Genomic DNA, 16,807 nt, shown 5'->3' with positions numbered 1-16,807 from the left:
TTGGGGGGGACAAACTTGGGAAATTTTCAGACATTATTTCCTCAAGTAATTTTTTAGTCCCACCCTTTTTTCCTTTTCTTCTAGAACCCCAGAGACACCAATGTTAGATTTTTTTCTTTTTATTCCCACAGGTTATTGAGGCTTTGCTCATTTTTTTTTTCAGTCCATTTTCCTCTGTTGTTTTTGGATTGGGTAATTTCCATTGGTCTTAAAGTTCACGAATTAGGGGCACCTGGGTGGCTCAGTTGATGAAGCCCCTGACTCTTGGTTTTGGCTCAGGTCATGATCACAAACTCAAAGTTTGTGAGTTCAAGTCCCATGTCAGGCTCCATGCTGACAGTGCAGAGTCTGCTTGGGATTCTCTCTCTCTCCCTCTCTCTTCTCCTCCCCTCCTCCTGCTCTCTCTCACTCTCTCTCTAAATAAGTAAATAAACTTAAAAAGAAAGTTCACTAATTAATCTGTCTCCTCCATTTTACCTTTGAATCTATCCATTTTTAAATTTCAGTTGTTGTATTTTTAAGTGCTAAAATTTTGGTTCTTTGTGTATTTTATATTCCTTGCTGGGACCTCTCCTTCTTCACTGGTACTTTCTTTGTTTCATGTATTTCATCTGTGTTCATAATGGCTCATTAAAGTCTTTTTATGATGGCTGCTTTACAACATTTGTCAAATAATTCTAACCTCACTGTCATCTCCGTGTTGGCATCTATTGATTTTCTTCTTTCATTCAATTCGAGATCTTTCTGGTGTTGGCATGAATTTTTTTTTTTTCTCAGGAAAACATGGACATTTTGGGCACTATGTTATGACAAACCAGCTCTTATCCAAACCCTCCATTTGAGCTTGTCTTCTCTGATTCCACTTTGGCAGGGGTAAGGGCAAGAAAGCAGTGCATTGTTACTATAATGTCGTGGTAGAAGCTGGGTTCCCAAATTGGCTTCCATTGACACACAACAGGTGGGCTCTTCAATTCTGCTAGGTAAGGTTGGGAATTCCAGTTTACTTTTCTTTCATTTTTTTAAATGCCATCTGATTTCTTTGAATCACTTGAGAGTAAGTTGCAAAACATAACAACTTCAGTGTGTCAAAGAATAGGAATATTCTTTACCTGACCACGGTACAATGATCAAAATCAAGAAATTGAAGTTGATACAATATTATTTCATCTTACAATTACCAATTGTCCCACTTACTCTTTGTAACACAAGGAAAAATTACTCTTGGGTATTTTATGGGGAAGTATGTCCTCTCATGTTGGACCTTGGGATTTGCTGTATTATTTTATTGGGCAATAAATGCATGGATTCTCTTTCTTATTTGTCTTTTTCTTTTCTTTTTAAAAAAATATTTATTTTTGAGAGAGAGAGAAAGAGAGTGACAGAGCACCAGCAGGGGAGGGGCAGAGAGAGAGACACAGAGTCTGAAGCAGGCTCCAGACTCTGAGCTGTCAGCACAGAGCCCAGGGTAGGGATGGAACTTATGAATCACGAGGTCATGACCGGAGCCGAAGTTGGATGCTTAACCAACTGAACCACCTAGGGGCCCCTTTTTTATCTTTTTCTTTACCCAATCCACCCTGATTCTTGATCTTTGAAGGTACTTTATAACCAACCAGGCTAGAATCTCTTTGCTTTTATTTAACTAGATCTCCACCTGTACCACAATTTGTTAGGAAAGGAAAACACAGTTATTCTAAGTAATGCAGGAATAATATTTTATATAGAATATAAAATATATAGAGTATTGCATTCTATGTAGGATATAGAATATGTAAAATATTGGATTCTATGTAGAATATGTAATACTATTTTAATGTAGGAATTAAGGATTAACTGAGAAAGGGAAGATTAAGAAGGGTGCAGTCAAAATATCAGAGAAACATCTTGAAATTCTAAAGTAAAGTAGTTATAAAAAGTTCACCAGGAAATTGCTGCAACTCTTGAGTTTCATAAAACTCTCAATCAACTATGTAACTTACCTCTGGCCACCGGTGTGGCCACGCTGATTTCTCAAATCATTTCTGCCTACCAAAATGTCATGTGAATTTTTCTTATTGGCAAACACTAATGTATAGTCACATAACAAAGGGAATTCCAGGAAAATGTAGTTAGATGATTTCTTTACCCAAGTCTCTTGATGAGTGAATGGTAACCCTGTGATAGGAGAGGTAATGGATGGGAAAACATCCAGCTGCCTCAGGAAATCTGTCTTTCTGGATAATTATTCAAATAGAAATACATTGCTAAATTCTGCCACTGGACCCATGGTAGAGATAATTGGTTCTCCTTTCCCCCATCATAATGTTGAATTTGTTTTTGTTATCCTCACTTTCCCCAACTGATTCACCTTAAAATATTATCTAAAAAAGACATCTATAGTGTTGTCTAATCTATACCTTTCGTTTCTTTTAGGAATTGTTTTTTTCCCCATTCCAACCAATTGATTTTAAACGGGACTACTATGACTTTCCGTGACCTTGATCCCATCTTTGTCCATAGTGTTTACTGGTCCAAAAATGGCATATTACTCAAGTTAAAACAGTTGGAGTCTTTTGTTTCCTGGAAACAGTTTATTGGTCTAAGTGTAGGTCCTTGATGTGATGAAGCAATCAGAATTATTTCTATATTTTTTTGGAAATGTAATTGAGAGGAAGTGTTAGTTGTTGTATTCTTGTGGGAATCTCAAGAACTTTTGGCAGCCCTGTTTTCTTCTTCAGAACATCCAGTTTGCAGTGAGAGGAAAGACTGTGACAATAGAGAAAAAGAGCAAAAATGAAAAAAAACAAACAAGCATAGGAAAAGAAAGAGGCATGGTCATGTTCAAGTCCCTGATTCTAGTTGTTCTAAAGTCAAGCTTCATCTCTCCTCTTCTCCTGCTTTTCTTATTCAAATCTTATTTAGTTTATGGGAACCGATTACCTTCTACTCTCTTGTTTTTTACTAAACTGGTTCAAACCAGGTTTTTGTCACTTGGACACACATATTATCATAACACTGGACCAAGTGCAATATAACTCACATTTGTGAAGCTTCTCAAACCACTTATTTAGATTACCTCCACTTTTTCTGATGGAGTCTTTAAATGATCAAAGTTGGTTATTCAGGCTTGAGTGCCGTTGGTTTATGCGGACACTATGTATACATTTTTACATAACTTGTTCAATTTAAATCTCTTAACAATCAAAGTGTAAAGATTTTTGTACATATTTTAAAGATAAAAAAAAGGAAGCTTTAGATAAGTTGCGTAATGTCTCATAAGTCATCCTACATGTGAGATCTGAGTTCAGGGTTTCAGCTTTCATATAAAGCACTTTTGTGTGATTTGGAAAAAGCTACCCGCGGGTGGACACAGCACTGAACCATGATGCACAGCTTGGTAAATAAAGCATGAATTAGATTTCAGAATTCACTTGTCCTCATCTGATGTTTGTGCAGTGAAAAACTTTGACAACCAATGCATGGTACCTGGTAGAGTTCATGTCTTAGAGTGGATTGGACTTTTGACTTTAATTTCAGTTACTTTTTTTTTTCATTTGGCTAGGTCGCATTTATTTTCCATTTCTACAAATGGCTTAATTTTAGGATACATCTAGAGCAAATGAAGACTACATCAGTCAGTATAGACTAAGATACGCTACGGTAACAAACAACTCCAAAATCTTAGTAATTTAGCATAGCAAAATTTTGTCTAGTGCTCAAATTCTACTGAAAGTCTAGGTGTTTCTCCAGGGCAACTGTCCCCAACTTGCTAACTCGGTATTTAAGGCTGCTTAGATCTTATGGTACCTCCATATGGATACATACTTCCATAATTCTTGTGGCAAAGGAAAAGCCAAGCTGTAGTCTCAAGAATCTGCAGTTAAATACTTCCACATGCAAACTGTAGTTGTCACATCCACTCAACTTTCGTGGTGAAATCAAATCACATGGTTATGTCCAACTTCAGGAGATGGATTAGTGCAGCTTTCCATGTCCTCAGAGGTAGAGGATACCTAGATATCAATAAACATTAGTGATGGCTACAATGTAAACTTACAGTTGGAGTTAATGATTAAGGTAGGTAAGTATGATGCCCCTATAGTCTTGGTTCAAAACACTGTGAGTCAGTACTAAGGAAAATATTCTCTCTCTCTCTCTCCCTTTCTCTCTGCTTTGATCAATAAGCTTGGGAAAGTCAAACACAACTAATACTATTTCTTTATATTTTGCCCAGCATTGTAGATGGCTTACTTTTCTTTTATATAGTATCTCTTCTGAGTTAGAAAATCTAGTGTTAAAGTTAATGATAGAGTACTATTTATGCAGCCTGCCATAAAGGGTTGTTGTAAACCTCATAGGAAATAATGCTTATAAAAAGGCTGGGTATACTTTAATATTTTAAGTTGTTATCATTTTCTCTTTGGATTTCCACAAGGAGCATCTCTGATGACTTTTCAGCAGAAAGACGAGTATATGATTCATTAGAGGGCATAGACCCCCATTTCCTGACAATCTAAAGCCCTCTATTGGCAACAGAGTCCCATAAGCATTTATTTACTCAGTGAAAGACCCAGTTAAGTGTGGCAGGGTAGAATAGGCCTGGGGTAGAAGGTAAGGGTGATCAGAACAAGTCAGTGATAAGGATGTGGCTCCGATGGAAAAATAAAGCATCCTATAGTATAAATGTGAGCCTGCTGAGATCTGCTCTGTGATTCTCTCTAATAACGGAGTCGAGAGGTGTTAATGAGCATGACACAGGGCACACAGCCATCAAGCGAATTAGTCATAGCTTGATTCTTTTATGTGCCTCGTCTAATGGCAAACATTACCCAGCAATCATAGCAGCAGCACTCTCAGATGGAGCAGAAGGTGTGGAAGGGAGTAATGAGGCTGCCTAAAAACTGTTTTACAGAGCCCTGCACCAATTCACAACAGATAATAGAACTCAAAGCCAGACAGATAATAGAAGCGACAGCCATTTATTGCTAAGAGACTGTCTGAATATTTGTGTGTAAAACAGCCCACTCCAAGTTCTTTAATCACATTTCCTGAGAAAAAGTGGCAAAAAGGCAAGCCACGTGGCAGGCTACTTCCATTAGTGTGTTCTAAATGAATATAAGGAAGAGGAATTAGTAGATGTGAAGAAAAGAATACTGACAGAGACTGCAGATCAGAAACAGTCTGGCCATTTGACTCCAGTAAATTGGGACATGTCCTCCTTGTGGGTAGGGCAGGGTATTGGAAAAAGATCTCATCCTAGGGTTATTTGATATTCAGGATGGTTTTTAAAAAAATCTTAGTTTATAATTCTTCTTTGATTCCTGGAAGAGAGGTTGGCTCACCCAGACCTCATTCTCTCTTACTTCACACCTAGACTTTAAAACCTTTTCGGTATTGTGGATAGCGAATGGGGACAGAGGTGTTTGGTAAAGGCCTAGGGAATAGAATTCATAATTTTCTATAAGTTTTTATTAAGCACAAACAGTCTTATCTTTTGCCAAAAGGACCCCAAAGGAAACTTATATGATGCCTCCTAATATAATGTAAAATTCAGAAACTTTTTCTTTTCTTTCTTTTTTTTGTTTTTTTTTGTTTTTGTTTTTGTTTTTGGCTTTGGTTTTGGTTTTGGTTTTTTTGCCACTTAATCTGACAATCATGTGTCCTGTTCTGGTGCATCATTTTAAGAGGGACATTAACCAGATGAAGCGCATCCAAAAGAAGATACCCAATTGTCACTAGAATGTGAAATCGTATCATTTAAAAATGGTTGGAGGACCTGGAGAAGAATTTAACATGGGGGGGATTTTGAGTGGATAGCTTGACAACAGTATTAAAATAGCTGATTACTTTCTCGTGAAAGAGGAATTCTGTATTGAAATGCCCAGAGTCTAAGAGACCCCCAAAAATGAACCACCAGAGTCCAGAGTCAAAGCTAAGCAGCAAGGGTCATTTATTGCAGGTTCGAACCTGGACCTCTGCGCCCTCGTTGCCGGTGACGCCGAGAGGTCCTGAGGGAGGTTTTTACACCCCTTTTATAGACAGGTACAAACAAGTCATGGGGAAATCAGGAATTTTCCACAGTTACAGAGCTGCGATTGGTTGGTGTTTAAAGTTGGACACTTAACAGTATTCGATTGGTTCCTGCCTTTAGGTCAGACCACAACCGGGGGTATGGGTATCACAATGATTGATCAGGAATACACGGATGTGCCAGGCAACAATGATTGATCAGGAGTACACGGATGTGCCAAGTAACAATGGTTGACCAGGAATATACGGATGTGCCAGGCAACAATGATTGATCAGGAATACACGGGCGTGCCAAGCAATTGTACAGAAGCAGAACAAGCTGGTTAAGCTTGGTTAGGTTTCAGTTTCCCGTAACTTAAGCTTTTAAGTTTTAATTTTCTCAGGCCTCTCATTCCCCCCTTTCTCAAGTACCTGAGGACCCAATCTTGGGTCCTACAGTGCTACCTAATCAAACTCGCTTTCCATGTCGAGGAGCTGATACTGTGGTCTAAGGACCATAACCTGAATGGTGTTTAATCTATCTCTGATAAAGTTCATTATTCTGTTGAATATAATAGGGCCGATGGTAAAAAGGAGGAGGAGGCCTAGTAGGAGGCCCAAAAGGGGGAGAAGGTAAGGGAGAAACCCATGGAGTGCTGACCACAGTGGGTTCTCGGCTAGTTCTTTTCGTCGGCGTGCGAGGTCCTCTTGGAGCTGTTTAATTTTGGTCCGAACTATTCCTGATTTATTGGCATAAAAGCAACATTTTTTTTTTTTTTGTAGGGCTAAGCAGATGCCGCCTTGTTCTGCAGTTAGCAGATCTAACCCTCTTCTATTTTGTAACACCACTTCTGCTAGGGAATCTAGTTGATCTTGCAGATCCTGGATTGTCCCTGACAAGGCCTAGACATCGTTAATTAGTTGCCGAGAGAGTCCCAGATAGGAGTGTATGGAGACTCCTAATCCCGCTGTCCCGGTAGTTAATGCACCTGTAATTTCTAGGCTTGTCAGGAGGGGGATAAAAACCACAGCTCGTTTGGATCTGCCAGTTGCAAAGTTTAAACTAGGGATGGGCATGGGGGTTCCAGCGGACGGCTTTTCCAACTGAGCCACGGCAGCCAGCTTGAAGTTGTATATTATTATCACTAGCTTTTGCTGCCCTGTTACTCTGTAGGATAGCTGTAAAGTAGGTAGTGGAGTTGTCTGGCCCTATACATTGCCGATAGGAGTCATAACAAGAGCTATGCATCGACTCCTGGAAAGTAGAGCAAGGGCATTCTGCTGTGGGGGGCAGGGGCTTAGGTTTGTCAACACATAATCACTGCTGTTTTGGGGGTCCTGTGATGTCATAGGTCTGGGTTAAGTGAGCAATTGTGGTCCCACAGTCTTGGGTTTGAGTGTATCTTCGCTGATAGTGACCACCCCTTCCTACAGAGCCGGCTACTAGTCTGTTACCATGTGGCAGGGTGAGGGTTCTAACTACGCCACCTCTGCAATCACAGGGCCTTCTATACAGAGCTCCGTACAATTTCTGTTTGTCAACGGGGGCATTTAGTCCTCCCTCCAGGAGGTTGAGGTTGAGGGCTAGTAGGACAAGGGTTACTATCTTGAACATGTCTAGGGGAGGCACGGCGCAAGGTTAGTTTGAGGGTTTTTTTTTTTTTTTTTTTTTTACTCCGGTCTACAGTCCAAGTAGTATTTTTATCAGTGTGTCCCACGAGGTCAGACAGCGGGTCGACAGTCTTCACATGGGTGTGGTGAATCCAGGTGGGGAGGTTATCTACCTTGATGGCGGCGGGAGTCGTCAGGATGATTTGGTAAGGTCCTTTTCACCTGGGTTCAAGGTTCTCCTGCCGGTGTCGCTTGACGAGGACCCAGTCTCCTGGGATGATGAGGAGTGGGTGGGGGCCCCGTCTCATACAGTTCTTTTAGTTTAGGCCACACGGCCTCATGAACCCGCTGTAGACCCCTGAGAGAAGACAAGAGGCTGTTATCTTGGTCTAATTGAATGAGGTAGGTATGATGAGGTAGGTATGATAGGCGTGGGTCGGCCAAACAGGATTTTATAGGGTGTAAAGCCCAACTTGTATGGGGAGTTGTGAACCCTGTACAGAGTGTAGGGGAGTAACTTTACCCAATTAGCGCCAGTCTCCATAGTCAATTTAGTAAGGGTCTCTTTTAATGTTCTATTTATTTTTTTTCTACTTGTCCTGAGCTTTGGGGCCGGTAGGCACAATGTAATTTCCAATCTGCCCCAAGTACAGAAGCCAATCCCTGACTTACCTTAGAGACGAATGCAGGTCCATTGTCTGACCCTATCATGACTGGAAAACCATACCTGGGCAGGATTTCCTCTAGGATCTTTTTGGCTACTATCTGTGCCGTTTCCTTCTTGGTTGGAAAGGCTTCAGTCCATCCTGAAAAAGTGTCTATGAACACTAGTAAGTATTTATAACCATATTTGCCGGGCTTTACCTCGGTGAAGTCCACTTCCCAGTGGGCTCCTGGTATGGTTCCTTTTTTTCGGTGGCCTTGGGCTGTGGTGTGTGGGTGCGCGTTTTGGAGTTGACATGTGGAACAGGCTGTCACAACCCTTTCTGTCTGGTCAGAGATGTTTCTTAATACCAGTTGAGATCGTCTGAGGAGATCCTGAAGCCTTCGGGGCCCCAAATGGGTAGAGTGGTGTATTTTTGTCAGGATTGCGTGGCCCAATTTTTCGGGAAGGATAAGGCGGTCTCTAGAGTCCCTCCACCATCCATCTGTAACTTGGGTCATGGGGAGCTTGCGCATCCAAATAAGATCATCTTCTGCGTATTCAGGCTCTGGGGGTAAATCTCGGGGCCCTGGGTCTGGTAGCTGCACAGGGAGTACTTGAATGGGGTTTTGTGCTACCTGGCGTGCAGTCTGGTCAGCGAGGTTATTCCCTCGAGAGACTGGATCAGTTATTTTTTGGTGACCCGGGCAATGTACTATGGCCAATTTTTTAGGGGCCCAAATAGCAGCCAATAGGGCCAGAATTTTATCTTTATTTTTGATGTCTTTGCCTTTAGCAGTGAGTAGTCCCCTCTCACAGTATATTGCCCCATGTATATGGGCCGTGGCAAAGGCATACCGGCTGTCTGTATATACAGTCACTTTGCGGTCCCGCCCCATTCTTAATGCTTGGGTCAATGCAATTAGTTCTGCCCTTTGGGCAGAAGTCCCTGGGGGCAGAGCCTTTGCCCATATCACTTCAGTCTCAGATGTCACTGCTGCCCCCGCATACCTCTGTCCTTGATGGACGAAGCTGCTTCCATCAGTAAACCAGGTGACCTCAGCATCAGGTAATGGCCGGTCCTGTAGGTCTTTCCTTGTTCCATGGATCTGCGCTAGGATGTCGGCACCGTCATGGAGCGGGGAGTCCAGGTCAGGGTCGGGTAGCAGCGAGGCCGGGTTTAGAGTTCGGGGAGGGGTGTATGTGGTCCACAAGGGATTTAACAGGAGTCCCTGATAATGGACCATCCGAGCATTGCTCATCCACCTATCGGGGGGCTGCTTGAGTACTCCTTCGATGGCGTGGGGTGTGGTGACATGTAACTCTTGACCCAGGGACAGCTTATCAGCGTCTTTAACCATTAGGGCTGTAGCCGCTATTATCCGGAGACAAGGGGGCCATCCTGTGGCTACAGGGTCCAGTTTCTTTGAGAGATAGGCCACTGGTCTGGGCCATGGACCTAGATGCTGGGTTAGCACTGCCTTGGCTATGCCTTTATGCTCATCCACATATAAGTGGAAGGGCTTAGAGATATCGGGCGGTCCTAGAGCTGGGGCTGATAGGAGAGTTTTCTTTATCTGTTGGAATGCCTGCTCAGCTTCCGCAGACCATTCAAATGATGGTTGGTTTTTAGAGACTGCGTAAAGGGGTTTGGCCATTTCAGCAAAACCTGGGATCCACAACCGGCAGAATCCCGCAGACCCCAGGAATTCCTGAGTTCTGGGTAAATAGGATGGGGGCCGCTTTGGTTTGCCATGGCTCTGACCCCGAGCGCAGTTGCTTCTTTTTGGGACAGTCACGAATCCAATGTCCCTTTTTTTTTTTACAGTAGGCGCATTGGTCTTTGTCTAGGGGGCGCCTAGGGGGGCGAGTTTTCTGCTTATCCTCTGGAGCGTCCCGATTATTATATACCCACTGAACAATGCAGAGTAAATCCTGGATCTGTTTTTCTTCTAAATTCTCTACTTTTTAGAGTTTCTTTTTGATGTCAGGGGCAGCCTGGTTTACAAAAGACAGATTTTCAGGGGCCTCAGGGTCCATGGGAGTGTACTGTCTAAAGGCTTCCATTAATAAAAAGTTGGCAGGGCTCTCTGTCTTACCTTGTATTACCGAGTACACCTTGGCCAAATTGGTGGGCTTGCGTGCTGCAGCCCGGAGACCCGCCATTAGAGTCTGGCGATAAATGAGCAGTTGTCCCCTACCTTCTGCCGTGTTGTAGTCCCAATTAGGCCGAATCAGGGAAAATGCAGCATTAGTGAGGTCAGGGTTAACAGTGGGTCGACCATCTTCCCCGGGGACCAGCTTCCGCGCCTCAAGTTGAATTCTCTCCCTTTCTTCCGTGGTGAACAGGATTCGCAAAAGCTGTTGGCAGTCATCCCAGGTAGGCTGGTGGGTGAACATTATGCTCTCTAGGAGGGCTATAAGATCTCTAGGTTATCAGAAAACCGAGCATTTTGGGTTTTTCAATTATATAGGTCACTGGTGGAGAAGGGCCAATACTGGAGTCGGGGATTGCCCGTTTCATCAGGGGGGTCCTATTTCCCTCAGGGGTAGGGCTACAGTGGAGTCCGGGAGGCGAGAGCTTGGCTCACACTGGGTGCGCCGGCGAGTTTGGCCGGCTGGCCCTTTAAGGTTGGTTACATTTTCAATAGGGCTTGGCACGGCTGCTGCCTGTAGCCTCCCTGGTTCTGGCACAGCTGCTGCTTCCCACCCCCTGCCCCCGTTCCCCTTGAGGGGCAACCAGCGGGGCAACAGGTGGGGCGGCCGCTTCGGGCAGGGCCTGGGGTGCAAGGGGAGGGGGAAGATAGGGTGAAGGGTTTTTAACAAGATCTTGCCAGACGAGTATGTAGGGAACCTGGTCTGGGTGGCCCTGACCTTGGCAACTATAGGCAAACAAAAAGTGCCCTCAGTAGGCCAGCCCACCCCAAAAGTGGGCCGCTCAGACTGGCAGAAAGTGATGAGTCTCGACCGGCGGATGTCCAGGCTTAGGTTATGGCCTCTCTCCCTTCTTCCAGCCTGGACATCCTTGAAATTAGCTAGAAGAAGGGAGAGAGGTGTACTCTGTTTCTGTCCCATAGCCTGTATAGGAAAAAATAAATGTTAGTTTATGTTCCGGAAGCGAGGTGGATATACCTGCAGGGGAGAGAAGACAAGTTAAATCGCAAGCGCGGCGGCAAACAGAAAGTGCCTTGGAGAGGAGACCAGATACAGAACGGGTGTCCGTAACCCAAACAGAGTTCTGATGGGCCAAAATAGTGCCCCAGACGGGAGCCAGAGGACGTCTCCTACTGGTCCCGACTGACTTCCCTATAGCGCGTCCGCCAGGGCTAGGTCAGTCACTGATACAGATCCCGCGCGGGAGAGCCAGAAACGGACAGACAACTGACACAGACACAGACACAGACACAGACATAGACACAGACACAGACATAGACACAGACACAGACACAGACAGAGCCGGCTCACTCACCGATCGGTCTCAGAAATGACCCGTTGACTTGGGGTCTGGTGGGTTTGGGGGGGGGCCTTCCCGGCCAATGCACCAAATGAAATGCCCAGAGTCTAAGAGACCCCCAAAAATGAACCACCAGAGTCCAGAGTCAAAGCTAAGCAGCAAGGGTCATTTATTGCAGGTTCGAACCTGGACCTCTGCGCCCTCGTTGCCAGTGACGCCGAGAGGTCCTGAGGGAGGTTTTTACACCCCTTTTATAGACAGGTACAAACAAGTCATGGGGAAATCAGGAATTTTCCACAGTTACAGAGCTGCGATTGGTTGGTGTTTAAAGTTGGACACTTAACAGTATTCGATTGGTTCCTGCCTTTAGGTCAGACCACAACCGGGGGTATGGGTATCACAATGATTGATCAGGAATACACGGATGTGCCAGGCAACAATGATTGATCAGGAGTACACGGATGTGCCAAGTAACAATGGTTGACCAGGAATATACGGATGTGCCAGGCAACAATGATTGATCAGGAATACATGGGCGCGCCAAGCAATTGTACAGAAGCAGAACAAGCTGGTTAAGCTTGGTTAGGTTTCAGTTTCCCGTAACTTAAGCTTTTAAGTTTTAATTTTCTCAGGCCTCTCAGTATGACTTTAGGGAGTAGAAAAATGAATACAACAAAGTTAGAGTAGGCTGACCTTGACCTGATTATAGGGAATGATTGGCAGTGATTAGAGCTGTGTAGGAATTGAATGGACTGTCTGGAGAAATAGTGAGCTTCCTGTCAGTGAAGATGTTCAAGCAGAAGCTAAGTAACCACTTGTTGGGGATAATGCAGAGAAAAATTAAGCTGGTGAGTTATCCTAATTGATATAAAGTCCACTGCAACTCATAGAGTCTGTGATTTCTTTTTGTTACTAGTCTCAGGGGGTCCTTGATACATGTAACCTGGAGCTCAGGGGATGAACAAGGACGGAAAAAAGGAAACTTTAAAGGCTATATTTAAAATAGTTTTTCTTCCCTTCTGAAGTCAGACTTATGTGTTTACATTGTTAAGATTATAAAATTCTTTTTTTAATGTTTATTTATTTTTGAAAGATAGAAAAAGAGACAGAGACAGAGACAGAGACAGAGAGAATGAACACAAATGGGGGAAGGGCAGAGAGTGAGAGGGAGAAAGAGAATCCCAAGCAGGCTCCATGCTGTCAGTACAGAGCCAGATGTGGGGCTTGAACTCACAAACTGTGAGATCATGACCTGAGCTGAAAACGAGCTGGACAATTAACTGGCTGAGCCACCCAGCTGCCATTATGTTGTTCTGATTATAAAAGCAAGGTTTATTTTTTAAATTTTTTTAAATGTTTACTCATTTTTTTTATTAAATTTTTTTTTAATGTTTATTTATTTTTGAGACAGAGAGAGACAGAGCATGAATGGGGGAGGGTCAGAGAGAGGGAGACACAGAATCTGAAACAGGCTCCAGGTTCTGAGCTGTCAGCACAGAGCCCGACGCGGGGCTCGAACCCACGGACTGAGAGATCATGACCTGAGCCGAAGTCGGCCGCTTAACCGACAGAGCCACCCAGGCGCCCCAAATGTTTACTCATTTTTAAGAGACAGAGTGCAAGTGGGGAAGGGTCAGAGAGAAAGGGATACACAGAATCTGAAGCAGGCTCCAGGCTCTGAGCTGTCAGAGCCTCCAATGTGGGACTCAAACCCACAAGCTGTGAGATCATGACCTGAGACAAAGTAGGATCCTTAACTGACTAAGCCACCTAGGCATCTCAAGGTTTATATTTGAAATAAAGAGTAAACCATGATGTTTGAGTTTTAGTACAATTCTTTGTTTTTCCTGAAGTTAATAATTGCCTTGCTTCTTAATTTTCTTCATTTTCAAGTTCACATAGATAATTAATCTCCATATGCTCTAATGGTTTTGTAAAATATTCTGCATTATTATTTTATACGCAATCAAATGCATTAGGTGATTTATCAAGTCCACATGTAACAATTTAGTACCCACCACTGTTGTGTATCCAAAATCCATTCTCCTTTTCTCTTTTAATGGAAGCCTAATATTTTTTTAGTGTAGCAATATGTATAGCTTTAAAAATTTATTTGCTAGCCTCTCTTACAGGAAGTATCATCCATAAGATACTCATAAAATCTATAATATACTTCATCTTCTCTTTATTCTCCTTCTTCTCTCTATTTTTCTTTCTTTCTTCCTGAATATTTTATGTGATGAATGGTGCACGCTTATATTACATGAGGCAACCACTAGAATAAAGATATAAAGAGCAGAATAGAGCCTGGGATCTAACGGCATTACAAAACCAAGTCCAGGATTTTTACCTTCAAATTTCTGATTTAAAAAGTAGATTTCTGAAAAAATCTACTTGATTCAATCACTTTGATCAGGTCTCTAAGATATTTAGCTAAATGTAACCCTAACTGATACCAATAGTATTTCACATCAGTGAATTTCTCACAATTAATGTTGGGGCAAGTACCTAGTTATTTGGGGAAAAAATGAAGTAGAATCTTTACTTTACTTTTTATACCAAAATTAGTCCCAGATGGACTAATGATATAAATGTAAAAGAAATACTAAATGTTTTAGAAACAAGTGCACTATTTTATAAAATACAATCTTGGATTATAGAAGTCTTGCCTTAATATTAGTAAAACTTCTGAAATAAACAATGACTAAACTTAATCATACAAAATTTAAATTTTTATATAGGTTCTCAAATAAGACAAATGATTAATTGGTAGGAAAATGGTTGCCATGCTGAACTATAAGGCTAACCTCCTTTATATACAAAGAGTTCTGTAATAAAAACAAGAAAATTTTCTCACAGTAATAGAAAATTTGGCAGAGGAAACAGATAATTATAAGAAAAAACGAAAGATATGTGAAAAAAATCTCTCACAAACAGACTGAATAAATAAGTAAAATAACAAATAAAAAGGAAATTGAAAAAAACAGACATAATGGAAGACACCAATTAAAATACTGTGAATAATTTCCTCAGAGAGATAAGAGAAAATAGAATATTTTGGAAATAACAAAAAGATGTCTCATCTATTTAAAGACAAAACAAACAAAAGCACCTGAAAACAAGACAGATTTTTTTAGAAATTTTAAAAACATGGTAATAAAAATGTGTGAAACATGGTTGGAATAAAAAATAAAGAAATAAATCAGTAAATAAAAACTCAAAGAGATGGTTAACAACAACAACAACAAACAAACAAACAAAATTGAAAGACTAAACCGTAAGCTCCCACATCAACTACTAGACGCTAGAAGAAAGAAAGACTAAACAGTGGAGAAGAAATAAAACAAGTAACAATTTTCTTCAATTTTCTCAATCCAAAGGATGTGACACCATGTATATGTGGTGCCTATCACAATGAACCAAAAAAAAAAAAAAAGACCCAGAACACCATGGACAAACAGATGTTTCTAAGCTACTAGAAGAGAGAAACTCTCCCATACAAAGGATCAGCAATCAAAATGGAATATCCATCTATTCCTACTTCCTGTTTTATTGTATCTTTGACTCTGGAAAATATGTTGAAGTTGATCAAATGCATTTTCTAGTGATATGAGAAGGTGGTCTTGTAGATATCTCTTAGCCATGAAGAAATTGACCACAAGAGGGGCTTAGTGTGAGGGGACAGGTGAATTGGCATAAATTCTATCTTCATTGCTGGAAAAACGGCTCAGAGGAATTGAGGCTCATTGGTGCCAGTACAATATACTTTTTCATTGAGATTATTTGCGTTTTCTTTCCTTTCTCCATTCATTTTTTTTCCCTATGGCACATATTGTTAAGAGTTGGCATAGGTACAAGAATCTCTAGGCTAAAGACACATCAATTCTGTTTCTGTGTATGCCACTTTCCCCTGGGCCTATCTCACTGTAATCACACAGATGTCATCAGGTGGTTTCCTGTAAACACTCTCAATTTCCTTGTTTTCTCGGGCCTGAGGAGGTTTCTGGGACAGGAGAATTTCCATTTTAAAAGTGGGACAGTTCCAGGTAAATTGGGCCGAGTTGGTCACCCTAGATTGTACCCAACTAGCTCACTGACATACCTACCCTTCAGCCTCAATGAATGAGCACAACCTCTCAGGTTCCTGAAAAGAGTACTTATCTCTCTAGCTCCTGGGAATATCTGCAGGGAATGCATGTCTGAACACTACAATCCAGTAGCTATCTCTGATGCATCTTGATGCCTGTCTCATAGACTGTAAAGAGGGAGGCTTCCTCTTTTTCAGTGTATCTGTACTCTTCCTTACCCTATACCACTCTCCTCCATCCCTTCACCTCCCACTTCCTCAACCCTTAATTTCTGGATTGAGAAATCCAGAACCCTCAACCCTTAATTTCCGGTTTGAGGCATGTGATTCTTCTTCCCCAGTTTGTCTTTATCTTAGCGATAGACCCTTCTTCTACACCAGGATTTAAGTTTACTCTTAGGGGCTGTGATATAATATAAAAAATATACAGTAAAACATTGGTTTGCAAGTGTAATTAGTTCCAGAATTGTAATCCAAAGTGTTTGTAATCCAAAGCACTTGTATATCAAAGCGAATTTCCCCATAAGAAATAATGGAAACTCAGATGATTTGTTCACAACCCCAAAATATCCATATAAAAATGATTGCAATACTGTAATGTAATACAATATAATAAAGAAAATACAAAATATAAAAGAAAAATAAACACATTAACCTTCACTTACCTTTGAAAACCTTTGTGGCCAGCATGAGGGAGATGAGAGGAGGGTTATTGTGTAGCATGACTGTCACTATCACTAATGAATCGCTTCTATCTATTGGCTCAATGGAATCTTTTTCTTTTCATGAAACTTTAACAAGGAACCTATCCAATGACACTTGCTTTGCCTCCTTTTGAGGATTTCATGGAAATGTGACATTGCATTGGCGATCACTCACAATCCTGTAACGGGGTGGGAGGGAGGAGAGAGAGAGAAGAACCATTGACTCGGTTGTGATCATGTGATGTTCAGCATCACGTACTATTCCTACTGCAAGACATCACTCATTTATCAAGTTAAAAGTTATTAGAAATGTTTGCTCA

General features: G+C 41.8%; 1 long non-coding RNA gene across 2 annotated transcripts in view; it reads right to left on the bottom strand.

Moving 5' to 3' along the window:
• LOC122198752 overlaps window positions 1-16,807 on the bottom strand; it is a 47,698-nt gene that overhangs the window by 20,022 nt on the left and 10,869 nt on the right. The window contains exons 2-3 of one of the 2 annotated variants that reach the window (XR_006193140.1): window positions 3,805-3,992; window positions 2,589-2,745 (exon numbers count right to left, since the gene is read on the bottom strand). This is a non-coding gene — a long non-coding RNA (uncharacterized LOC122198752). Of the gene's footprint in view, window positions 1-2,588; window positions 2,746-3,804; window positions 3,993-16,807 lie in introns of those variants that run through there. The other variant, XR_006193139.1, reaches the window with a different exon arrangement.

Source organism: Panthera leo, chromosome C2 (genome assembly GCF_018350215.1).
Source record: "Panthera leo isolate Ple1 chromosome C2, P.leo_Ple1_pat1.1, whole genome shotgun sequence".
Lineage (NCBI taxonomy): Eukaryota > Metazoa > Chordata > Mammalia > Carnivora > Felidae > Panthera > Panthera leo.
The sequence above is the reverse complement of the archived record's forward strand: the minus strand, read 5'-3'. Positions and strand labels throughout refer to the sequence as shown.